This window comes from Myodes glareolus, chromosome 4 (genome assembly GCF_982192425.1).
Source record: "Myodes glareolus chromosome 4, mMyoGla1.1, whole genome shotgun sequence".
Lineage (NCBI taxonomy): Eukaryota > Metazoa > Chordata > Mammalia > Rodentia > Cricetidae > Myodes > Myodes glareolus.
In genome coordinates, this window is record NC_142029.1 from 34369867 (window position 1) to 34382312 (window position 12446).

General features: G+C 43.2%; 1 protein-coding gene across 3 annotated transcripts in view; it reads right to left on the reverse strand.

Annotated features, from left to right (window-relative positions):
- Tmod3 (tropomodulin 3) overlaps positions 1-12165 on the reverse strand; it is a 66333-nt gene extending 54168 nt beyond the window's left edge. For 2 of the 3 annotated variants that reach the window (XM_048423632.3, XM_048423630.3), the window contains exon 1: positions 12000-12165. The gene's annotated coding sequence lies outside the window, so the exon portion shown is untranslated. Of the gene's footprint in view, positions 1-11778; positions 11886-11999 lie in introns of those variants that run through there. The other variant, XM_048423631.3, reaches the window with a different exon arrangement.
- Between the last annotated feature and the right edge of the window lie 281 nt (positions 12166-12446).

Below are 12446 nucleotides of genomic sequence, written 5' to 3' on the forward strand. Positions count from 1 at the left end.
GTTACTGCCCAGCCTGTTACTCCTTGCAGCGTACTCGATAAACCTGTTTGTAACATGCTCAATAAGCCTGTTTTCTTCCTATTCGGTCTAAAGAGGAATTCATTTACCACCTAACACTTTTTCTCCTATGGGGGAAAAAAAGCCTGGGAGTGGTGGTTGCATACACCTGCAAATCCAACACTGGGAAGGCAGAGGCAGGAGAATTGTCACCAGTCTAAAGGATAGCCATGGCTATATATCCAGTTTCGAAGAGCCAGAACTATATAGTGAGACTCTGTCTCAAGAAAGGAGGCAGTGCGGAGAAAGGAAATTGGGATTTAAGAAAGGGACCTCTGGGAAACAGGTATCACCAGAGCTCAAAGATAATTTCAGGTCATATTCTAGGAAAGATTTATTATTTATTAACATCTGTCCCTTAAATTTGACATATTTTCTTTGGTACAAGAAAATCTCCCCCGAGTCTTTTAAGACAGATTCTCACGTAGCTCCTGCTGGCCAGAAATTCCAACATAACTAGGATGGCCTTGAACTCCTGATCCTTCTGCCTTCACCTCCTCAGTGCTGGGATTACAGGCATGAGCCATCACATCCACACAGAGAGAAATCGTAAAGGGTCACTAGAAGTCCTTCTGGTCCTCCCAACTCTAAATACCGAACTTTTAAAAATAAATAAATTTAGAATAACTCTGGAAAGTTCCATAAGAACAGGAGAGAAGGCTGGTCCGAAGGTAGTGAGTTCTTTCAGTTGATTGTTCACAGTCAGCCATTTATGACAATTGTTAGCAATTGTTCACAATTGTATAACAATTGATTACCCTGTTCTCACTACTGTACTTGACTAGTCTTTAAATAAATAAATAAATAAATAAATAAATAAATAAATAAATAAATAAATAAAATTAAAAAAAAAAACGGGAGAGAAACTGGAAAGCTAGTATAACACCCCAGTGTTCACTACACACCCAGGGGTACCTTTTCAACTTTGTATCATGTTTGCTCATTCATTTGTAAAGGCTATCTTTTGCATTTTAATTCTGCACATGAAGAAACAAATGTCTCTGATTTCTGAACTGCACACATCACACTCAGAAAATAATGAAGTGTTGATAGAAAGAACAGAACAAGAATCCTGACCTACCCAACAGGCCTGGAAAGAGACTCAGAGGTTAGGCATAGTCTGCATGTTTAGCATTAGTGAGGCAGTAGATTCACTCCTCAGAACTACAAAATGAATATGAGAACACACCCCACACTCACACACACAAAAAATAATTCTAGAGAAGAAAATATTTCATAATCTATAAAAGCAATAGCAAAATCTTATTCAAATGTGCGTGATCATATAATCTCCCAAGCTCCCAGTCATGAGAGTATTAAACTGAGACTCAGGCCAGATTGGGGATTTTTTCCCCTAAGGAAATACCAAAAGAAACAACCTCTAAAGCTCCACATCTTTAAAAATTAATCGAAAAACAAGCAACAGCAACACACTAGCATCCTTATCTCCAGCCCTTGCCCCTTCCTCGGCAAGGGTCCAGGATCTGGCAGTTAGGAGGCAGCCTCACAAAGCTCCTTCCAAGGCTGCAAGCAGGCGGCTGGCTCTGCTCCAGTTCTCTGCTTCCTGCAGCCCGGCCACGGAAGCACTCTTTTTCCCGCCACACCCCTGCTCTTAAGAACGTTCTTGCGTCAGGTGATTTTGGTGACATTCCACCTCCTTGAACTAAGGATCACTAGCCTGGCTTTCTCAAGGATCTTCCAAGTTCACTGTCACCCTGTTTCCCAGAAAGGGGGTGCATCTCTGCAACAAGCTCCCAACCCATCACCAAATTTCTCCATTCCATCCAAATGCCTCACAATTTAAGTCCAGCTCAAATCTGGTCTTTCTGAGGCCTTTTCTGCCTCTCTCAACCACCTGGTCTCTTGTCTCCTTGAAAATCAACAATCCTGAGCACTATTTGGCGTCATTCAAGTGCCTTGGGCCTCAGCTGGTAGGAATACCTCAGACATACAGCATACTTTTGACTTTTAGGAGACACCAATGATTATTACTTTAATTTTAGAGTCTGGGTACACAGGAAGCTTTGCTATTGCAAATTAATTTTCAGGTTAAGAAGTGGAAGCAGTCGTTATTATGTGTGAATGTACACACGACACAGAACGTTTGTGGAGCTCAGAGGACAACTTTTAGCAGTCAGGTCTCTTCTCCCACCATGTAGATGTCAGGAATTGAACTCAGATTGCCAGGTTTGGTATAAGTGCTTTTACACTCTGGGCCATCTTCCCAGGCACAGAGGCAGTTATTATACATGTTATAAAAGGCATAAGACTAGAATTTATGTACTATACCTTGATGCCTTATGGCATTAGAGAAAAGAATTCAGTGCCTAACTGGAGTAAGTGGGGTCAGTAAGATGTGGTATTTATAGGTGTACACTGGAAGTTTCAAGACAAAAGCACAAAATCTCTAGCTCAAAGGGAAAATTTCTTGTGACACTGAAATAGAAGAGCTCATTCTAAGTGATTAAAAAACTTACTATACACCGGGCGGTGGTGGCACATGCCTTTAATCCCAGCACTAGGGAGTTAGAGGCAAGTGGATCTCTGAGTTCGAGGCCAACCTGGTCTACAAAGCAAGTTCCAGGACAGCCAGAACTGTTAGACAGAGAAACCTTGTCATGAAAAACAAAACAAAATAAAACAAAACAAAAAACCCCCACAAAACTTAATATAAACTGGGAGTGGTGGTACATTTGTTTAATTCCAACATTTAGAGGAAAAGGCAGGTGAATCTCAGAGTTCAAGACCAGCCTGGTCTATAGAACAAATCTCAGGACAGCCAGGGCTACCCAGGGAAACCCTTTCTCAAAAGCAAAATAAAACAAAAACAAACAAAAACCTCACTATAATATAGTCTTGAAAATTATAGTTGGGGGTGAGGATAGAGAAAAATTGATCAACAGGCATTAAATTATAGTTACATAAGATGAAGGAGTCTTGATGTGCTGTGGCAAAATGGTGTAACCACAGATTAAAAATGCATAATACATTTTTAAATGGCAAAAGAAGAGATTTTGACAGTGTTCGCCATTAGAAAATGATAAATGTCTGAAGAGATGAGTTTAACCTTATTTGGACATTAAGTAATACATGTAAGTATATACACCTACCACAATATCATGATGATATGTATACCTTTTATGTTTTTATACATTGGTTCAGATAACTTAAAAAACAGTCACATATAACAACGTCAAACCGTGTGAAATGGCTAAAATAATGAGAAGCATAGAGTTAGCGCGGACGGTTTCTGGGAAGAAGTGGGAGGGAGTGGAGGTGGAAAGAAAAACAAATGGATATTGAGGCCTGGTGAGAGCTGAAGAAAGCAGAACTGACGAAAGGAGGGAAGTCTCAGAAATTGTGGCTTTAGGCCAAGAAGTATGGTATGAGGTCTGCTTTGGCAAGGTTCTTTAGGAGGAGGTTAAAGGACATTTCCCTAACTCATGAGGCCCGCACAGAAATAAAAGGTCAATGGGAAAGGAAACAAGGTTGCGAGAGCTTAGTAAGGACCCAGACAGAAGCTCAAGCTACACCTAAAACTACCACAAGTGTAACTATTATTTTTAAGTGGGAGAGTGAAACTGGCTGTATTTAATTATATCATGGGGAAACACTTCCGAATTGTATTTGTTATTAGTGTGTGTATACGATGTGTGTACACCATCTCACTAGACCGAAGGTTCATTTCTTTATTTGAGCCTCTCAGATTGATACAGGACCATGTGCCAGACTTCAAAATAATTAAGAAAAAAAGGACTACATTTCATTTGCATACATTTTATATGCGAATTTCTTTAACAGCGACACAGGAATAGTAGTACATAATATAAAATGTAATACACAGCAATACCTTATCTAATAATACTGCATAATACTAATATCCTATGAAATTTGCAAAAAATAATCTGAGGCTCAGAAAGCCTGCCTAAGAGCATATACTTCTCAGTGGATGTAAGATTTGAACAAGGCCTTAGACTCCCTATTTCCCCATAATCTCTAACTACATCTATAAAACATTCGATTTCAATCCTGGTTTTCATGTCACTAATACTTCACATTAACAGAAGCTAGCTAAATCAAAGTGACTGAGAACAAGCTACAGCCAGAAGGAAAAACAAAGTAAATGAAAGGGGAAAAGGAATTGAATATATTTACAAAAACCTTAACACCCCAGAAGGTAAATGCATACTACAGTAAAAGTATTATGCAAAACAGAATATTAAAATACTATGCCAAGGGGTTGGAGTGATGATGGTTCAGTGATTAAGAGCACATGCTACTCTTGCAGACAACCTGAGCTTGATTCTCAGCACCCATGTCGGACAGTTCCCAACCTCCTATCAGCTCTAGGGGATCCAACAACCTCCAAGGGCACTGCATTCAAATGCACACATAAACACATGATGAAAAATAAAGAAAAAAATCTCAACAACACCAAAACAAAACCAAAAATCAAACCTGTTGCATGGTAGTGGTAGCAATGGTGGTGCACACCTTTAATCCCAGCACTTGGGAGGCTGAGGCAGGTGGATCTCTGAGTTTGAGGTTAGTCTGGTCTACTGGGTGAGTTCTAGGACATCCGGGGCTACACAGAGAAACTCAATCATGAAAAACCAAAAATAGATAAGATATATAGATAAAAATCCATATTCCAACTAATAAGATCAGAAGAAGCATATAATAGGTATTTACTGAAGAAAAAAAAAGATGTAACACAATTTTTAAAAGGATTTCACATATGTGCTACCTTGTGCTACTCAGGAGGATGACTTAATCCTAGGACTTCTAGGCCAGCCTAAGTAACACACTGAACCCGTCTTAGGAGGAGAATATCAATTGTAAGCTTTATGACTTTTAGAAAGTACTGAACTACATACAGGGTTGGTATGTTAACTAATTAAATGAATTAACATACATAAACCACTTTAAACAGTACCTAATATAGACTCAAGTACTTAATAAAAAAGCAAGCTAAAAATAAAAAATAAAAAAACAAAAGTTAGCTAATAAAGTTACTATTATCTTTAAAGTTTATTTTTAAGTAACTAGTTCATGTAAGTAACTGAGATGTTACTATATTCTAAACCACGTAACACTTGCAATTACTAGCAGAATTGGATGACAAAGATAAATGTTAAAAATAGAAGAAATGAAATTGGCGTGGTAGTGCACACCTTTCCCAGCACTCGGGAGGCAGAGATAGGGAGCTCTGTGAGTCTGAGGTCAGTCTGGTCTATAAAGTAAGTTCCAAGGCAGGTTATACAGAGAAACCCTGGCTTGGGGTGAAAAAAGGCCAGCCTTGTTTACAGAGTTAGTTCCAGGACACAGAACAGTCAAGACTCAGAGACACCTTGTCTCGAAAAATAAAACAACCAACAACAAACGAGAGAGAGAGAGAGAGAGAGAGAGAGAGAGAGAGAGAGAGAGAGAGAGAGAGAGAATGGGAGAGGGGTTGGGTTATATAAATGAAATCATAAACTGCACACATTATCTACACACACAGTACACACACAGGAACATCATAGAGGAACATCACTACTTTGTTCATATTTTTATCAACACTTAGCTTACCATAGCATAATCATTTGTATAAGTCTTTTTCTTTTCTTTGCCACAGACTGAATATAATTTCCACTATTAAAAGAAAGTAATATCCTAGAGTGGAGAGGAGGCACAGAAAAGAGCCAAAGAGAACCCAAGAAAGCCACAGATTCAGAAGGCTGGCACAGGGGTGGGCATCTTTCTAAGATCTGAGTCCCAGCTGTAGTTCATTTCTGGGAGCTCAGCAGCCTTACAATAATAATCCACTACAACCCCAACCCCCAACTCCACAGCAGGCAAACTTAAGTGGCTTTGTGTTCCCTGAGATCTAAGAGAACGATGAATACCATCTAATTGAGAAAATGAAACATGGCATAGAGCTACTTTTAAAAACCAAGGCAATACATAGTTAGCAGCCTAAATCCGTGGGCCTGACAATTAGTGCTGCAGAAGTTCCAAGATAACTGTGGGTGGTCAGAAGAGGCAGATTCAGCTAGAAAGGGTGTGGTGGGGAAGCAGAGTAAGCAAAGCTCAAAGTCTAGGCTAAGAGACAGCAAGGACTGGGGCCAGGAGAAGGAAAGGGAGACAAGAGTGAAAGGAAAAAGGACTGATAAAAAAACCGGTACATGTGGCCTGAAAGGTGGTTCGGGGTAAAGGTATTTGCTGCCTGATGACTTGAATTTCATCCCTGGGACTCACATGGTAGAAGGAGAAAACAGACTCCTGAAAACTAAGTCATCCTTTGACCTCCACGAGTATGCTGAGGGACACACAAACAAACAAATGTTAAGCCGGGCAGTGGTGGTGCATACCTTTAATCCCAGCAACTCGGGAGGTAGAGGCAGGCAGATCTCTGTGAGTTCAAGGCCAGCTTGGGCTACAAGAGCAATTTCCAGGACTGGCTCCAAAGCAACACAGAGAAACCCTGTCTTGAACGCCCCCCCGCCCCCCCAAAAAAGCCAAATAAGTGTTAAAAAAATATTTAAGGCCATCCGGGGCTACGTAGAGAGACACTGTTTCAAACAGGACAGAAAAGAGCTGTCGAGAGACGGCCCAGTAGTTAAGAGTGCATTCAGCTCTTGCAGAAGACCTGAGCTCAGTTCCCAGCTTCCATGACGAGCACCCCTAGTCACCTATAACTCCAACATCAAGAGATATCCTGCTGGGTGTGGTGGCCTATGTCTGTAATCCCAGCACTGGGAGGGAGGTAGAGGCAGGAAGACTTGAGAAGTTTCAGGTCATTCTTTCAACATAGTGAGTTTGAGGCCAGTCTGGGGTAAATGAGACCCTGTAAAGAAACCAGACTACCTTTACCACCTTAAGGGTAGGTCCAAATTTCTTGGTCCAGATGTAAGAAACACTAATCATAAAAAAGAGCAGCACTTCAAGATACAGGTTAATGACAGAACCACCAAGACAGCTTAGCAGGTAAAGGCATTTGCCATCAAGCTTGATGACCCAAGTTAAATTCCCAGGATCCACATCATACTGGAGAACTGACTCTCACAGGTTGTCCTATGACACATGCATCATGGCTCATGGGTGCCTATTCACACACTAAATGAATAAATGTAAAAATTCTATTTTCAAGATATGGGCTAACAATTTTGTTCTAAAAGTAATTCTAGAGTACTGTAATGCATGCACTTCCAACTATCTACCACTTTGGATTATTCAAACCTCTATTCCTTTATTACCATTAAGTATCAAATCAAACCGACAGAGGTCTGTAGAGGTGACTCAGCTGTAAAGTACACACCATACAAGCATGAAGACCTGTGTTTGATCCCTAGTATCCATATATAAGTCAGGCAGTGTGCATTTGGAATCTCAGAGTCGGGAAAGAGGAGACAGGAAGATCTCTGGGGCTCAGTGATCAACTAGTCAGCCTTACTGACTTGAACTCAGGGAATTCTAAGTTCAGTAAAAAACCCTGCCTCAAGAATAAACAAACAAACAAATAAGAAATAAAAATAAGGTAGAACCTGGCGTGGTTGTGCATAATCTTAATTCCAGCACTTGAGAGGCAGAAGCAGGAGGATCAATGTGACTTTGAGGCCAGCCTGGTCTATATAGTGAGTTCCAAGACAGGCTGTGCTATATAGGAGACCCTGTCCCCCAAAAAGGGGCTTCCACACAGATGCAGTTTATATATATATATACACACACACATACATATATATACACACACATACATATATATGTGTATATACACACACATAGATATATATGTGTATATATATATACATACATACATACACACACACACTCCCTAATTGATTCAGACAGATATAAGAATGTATATTCAGATTTAATTGTTTTTTAATAATTAGCAAACATAATTTGACACTACATTTTTAATATCTAACAGGCTAATGGGCCATCACATTAAATAACATTTCTGCTTCCTATATTGTTTTGCTTTCAGTATGAATTTACACTTACGATTTTAAAGGATTTGACATAATGTAATTCAGAAGTCAACAGGGCAGGTCAATGAAAAACAGTGACACACTGCTTTAGCTACAGTTATAGCCTACACAATAATGCCCTCCTGTACTCTTTTAATCAGGAAACCCGAGCTAGGTGTGGTAGCTCACACTGGTAACTCCAGCACTAGCGAGGCTGAGTGGAGAAGGCTGCTGTGAGTGAGCAAATAACCCATGCATTGAGATCCAGGTCAGACTGCACTACAGAGTAAAACCCATCACAAACAAAACAAAGCAAAGTTTCCTCGGAGGTGGCACACGCTAGCGCTCTGGCAGAAAGGCAGGAATTTCATGACTGCAAGCCTACACAACCACAGCAGAGTACACACTGACACAGAGCACTATGAAAACCCACTTACTCCCACTATCTCTACCCCGTTCATCTTTTCCCTCCCTCTGTCGATCTCTAACCCAGTTATACATTTATACCTGCAGACATGGCCCTGCTGATAACAGTGCTTAGATCTAGCTGATTTTCCTGTGTGCAGCTCATCTCAAGTTCCAAATAAATGGACAAAATTACACGTACTCTACGCAGATATGTCACATACACTCGCACAGATGACTAGCACGTGGAAACAGACTGACTTTATTTGGTCCCCACCTGAACAACTGGAAAACACCTGACATACAACTACCACACGTTCTTATTCCCTACAAAAAGCACACACAGAGGAATCATACCTTACACTCATCAGGAGCCCAAGACAGTGTCCAGGACAGAGTAAAACACACCCTTGCTGAATCAGTCAATTACTGAAAATGTGAATGCAAACAACTGAGGATGGGAGAAAAGAGGAAGAAAGCTAAGAGCACACAAAAAAGGAAGAAGAAGCCAGCATGTGACACCTACCTGTAATTCCAGCTCTCAGAATGTGGAGGCAGAAAGTTCACGAGATCAACGCTAGCTTTGGCTACATTGTAAATTGGAGGTTTGCTGAGGCTATGTGAGACTCTGTCAGAAAGAAAAATCTTTTTAATTGAAAATTAGACAAGATATATATATGTCTCACAATTATCAGCCACTGTCTTAAAAGAATCATCAGAAGCACTTTAAAATATCACTGGAATTATCTTCCCATCTTAAGTTTTCAAAGTGTGATTTCTACCGCTTTAAGATATGCAAATTCTAGACTTCACTTCAAATTGAACAGGTATGTCAATTGACACATGCTAAGTGTGAAGAGTACTGGCCCTAAATGATGTAGGCCCTTAAGTCCTTTCTGTTATACTGACCTGTTCTTTAAATAAGTCAGAAGATGGGAGCTGAAAATTGTCTTTTGGATTTTGTGGTGCTGGGACCAAACCTAGGTCATTACACTCGCTAGGCAAACATTCAATTATTGAACTACATCAACAGTCTGAAAAAAAAACTGCGAACACCAAGAATTGTGATGGGATCTGACCTCTAAGTATTTAATGTCAGGCAAAATATAGCTTAACGGTCTACCACTAAGATGAAAGAAAACTCAGCTATAGAGCAGTAATAGCCTCAAGAACTCACTTTTGTTCATTCTTGTCTAGCACAGGGGTTGGAATGATATACATTTAGCCAAGGTTTCCCAGATGGATTAATTTTTTAAATAATTATTAAAGGAGGGGTTAGGGATATGGTTCAGCAGATATGATCCAGGAAGACATGACATTAACTTCCAGGTTTCCACATGTAGGTTCACACATGTGTGAATACAGATGAACATGCATTGACCCAATTGCACACCACACACATACACACACCACAGACGGCTAGGATAATCGTGGGGTTACCTGGCCACCATCAATCTCATTCTAAAAAAAAAAGTGGAAATGTTGGGAGATGCAAGCCAAGGAAGTTCTAAGATCTGGAATATAATGGGATGCACACTGTGGAGCCAGAGATGGGATTCTAACTGTAACTGTGGGCTCTTTCTAAGAATTCTACTTATGTGTGCGAGCTTGTCTGTATGTGCACCATGTGCACAGTGCTTGTGGAGACCAGAAGAGGGTACCAGATGTAACTGGAGTTACACACGGCTGTAGGCTGTGAAGTGGGGGTGCTGGAAACTAAACCCAGGCCTTTGGAAGATCAACATGTCTTCTTAACCTTTGAGCCATCTCTCCAGGGCCCAACTGTGGATTCTTAAAGACATTTAGAGTTAGCTAGACTTGATGGCCCCATCTGTAATTCCAGCACTGAGAAACTGAGACAGGAAAAGAAGGGGCTAAAGAGCAGCCTGAGCTACATAGTGAGAATGGCTCAAAACACCAAAAAGGGATGTGTGTGTGTGTGTGTGTGTGTGTGTGTGTGTGTGTGTGTATAAAGTGTGACAGCTTGGGAGCATGGGGATCTTGGGAGAGGGTTGGGAGTGGGGGAGGAGAGACAGGGAGGGAAGCAGAGAAAAATGTATAGTTCAATAAAAATCAATAAAAAGGGGGGGGGGAGTGTGACAGCACTAGGAAGAGGCAGCTAATGAAAAGGAATCTGGGCAGATCTATTTTTCTAAAATACCAGCGGGTCGATTGATTAATCAATTTAATCTGCCAAGAAACTATTCTGAAGGATTCTCAGAAAAAGAACGAGCTGCACAAAAAATGTCAGAAACCAAAGAAGACTGCACATAGCGAACAGATCTCCGCAGGCTCATTTCCTGTTTAAGTATGACCTCCTGGGATTAAGTTTTACTGCCGTGTTCATTACCAAATAGATGACTGTGGGTTTTAAGAGAGGCAGAGGGCAAGTTGGAAACTTGATTCTTAGCTAAACATGAATGAATACATGGGGGAGGAGGGCTAGAATCAGAACGGGAGGGGGTTCGGAAAAGGGCAAAGGAGATTCTTAAACACAAATGAGAAGATGAGAAAACAGAAAAGGGAGGGGAAAGAGACGAGAAGAAAAGGAAAGTAAAAACTGGGGCGGTTTCCCATTTCTGTTTGTAATCAGAATGCAGGCTTGCAGAGGAAACTCATCAACTTCTGTAAGCACAAAAATAATGACCCAGTCACGTCCTCAAAACAAACCCGCATCAGCTTCACAGCCGGCCCCAGCTGTGCTGCACGGACGCCAGAAATTGATTCTAAGGCAGAGCAGAGCCGTCAGATCAAAATGGCCAATGTAAGACGGCCAGATTTCAATCACGAAATGGGTGTGTCCCAAGTTCTGTGGGTTCCCTCTCAACCAACAGCCAAGGCAGCAAGAAGATGGCTGGGGTAGGAGGGCTGCGGGGTGAGGCACTTCCCGGACGACTTCCCCAGCCCACGCCGGGTCCAGAGCATCAGCCAGTCCCAAACCCAGAAAGCCAGTGCCGAACCCCAGGTAGACCGTCCTGAACTCGAGGGGCTGGCCCCCAGCTCCAGCCAGCCGGTCCCGAACACTAGGTGACGGGTCCCGAACACCAACTGGCCGGTCCCGAACATTAGGTGACAGGCCCCGAACCCCAGCCAGCCGGTCCCGAACTCGAGGTGACGGGCCCCGAACCCCAACTGGCCGGTCCCGAACATTAGGTGACAGGCCCCGAACCCCAGTCAGCCGGTCCCGAACACAAGGTGACGGGGCCCGAACCCCAGCCGGCCGGTCCCGAACTCGAGGTGAGGAGCCCCGAACCCCAGCCGGCCGGTCCCGAACTCCAGGTGAGGAGCCCCGAACCCCAGCCGGCCGGTCCCGAACTCGAGGTGAAGGGCCCCGAACCCCAGCCGACCAGCCGCTGTGACTCACCGACAGCTCGGAGCTCGCGCGCCTGGCCGCGGGCGACACCCGGCACACCTTGCTGTCCCGGAACGGTCCGGCACCCTCGGCTCCCTAGCGAGGCCCGCGGGGAAGGCGCCGCACCCCTGCGGCGGGAAGCACAGCCGCTCCCTCCTCGATCGCCCAGGCCGAAGCGACCCGCTGCCGCCGCCCGCCGACGGACTTCCTGGAAAGCACCGTGCTGAACTCACCTGCTGGCGTCCGGCCGCCGACCCCCGGCAGAGCCCGCAAAGTTTAAGTTGCTCTTCTCTGCGGCCACGCTCCGCTGTGCCTCAGCTTCAGGGAGTTGCCGAACGCTCCCGCCGGCTGCCCCCAAAACCCGACCGCGCTGTCCGTGTTGCTGGTTTCCCCCCCCCCCCCCCCGTCTCCGCCCATGCGCATGCGTGTTCTTGGGGGCAGTCTGCATGCTGGGAGTTGTAGTTCGAGGGAGAAGGGCGCGGCTCCACATGGACCTGGCCCTTTACAATGGGAAGGGTTTTATAACAGTATATAGAAACCAGGAGTAGGCTGAGAAAAATGCTCTCTGCTCCCGTATTCTAGAGGACTGCGACCCTCTGGAATCTAGAAAGACTACCTAGAGGCTTTTTTGGTAATAGGTTTTCTTCTTGCATGGTGGTCCTTTTGTAAAAAGACATACG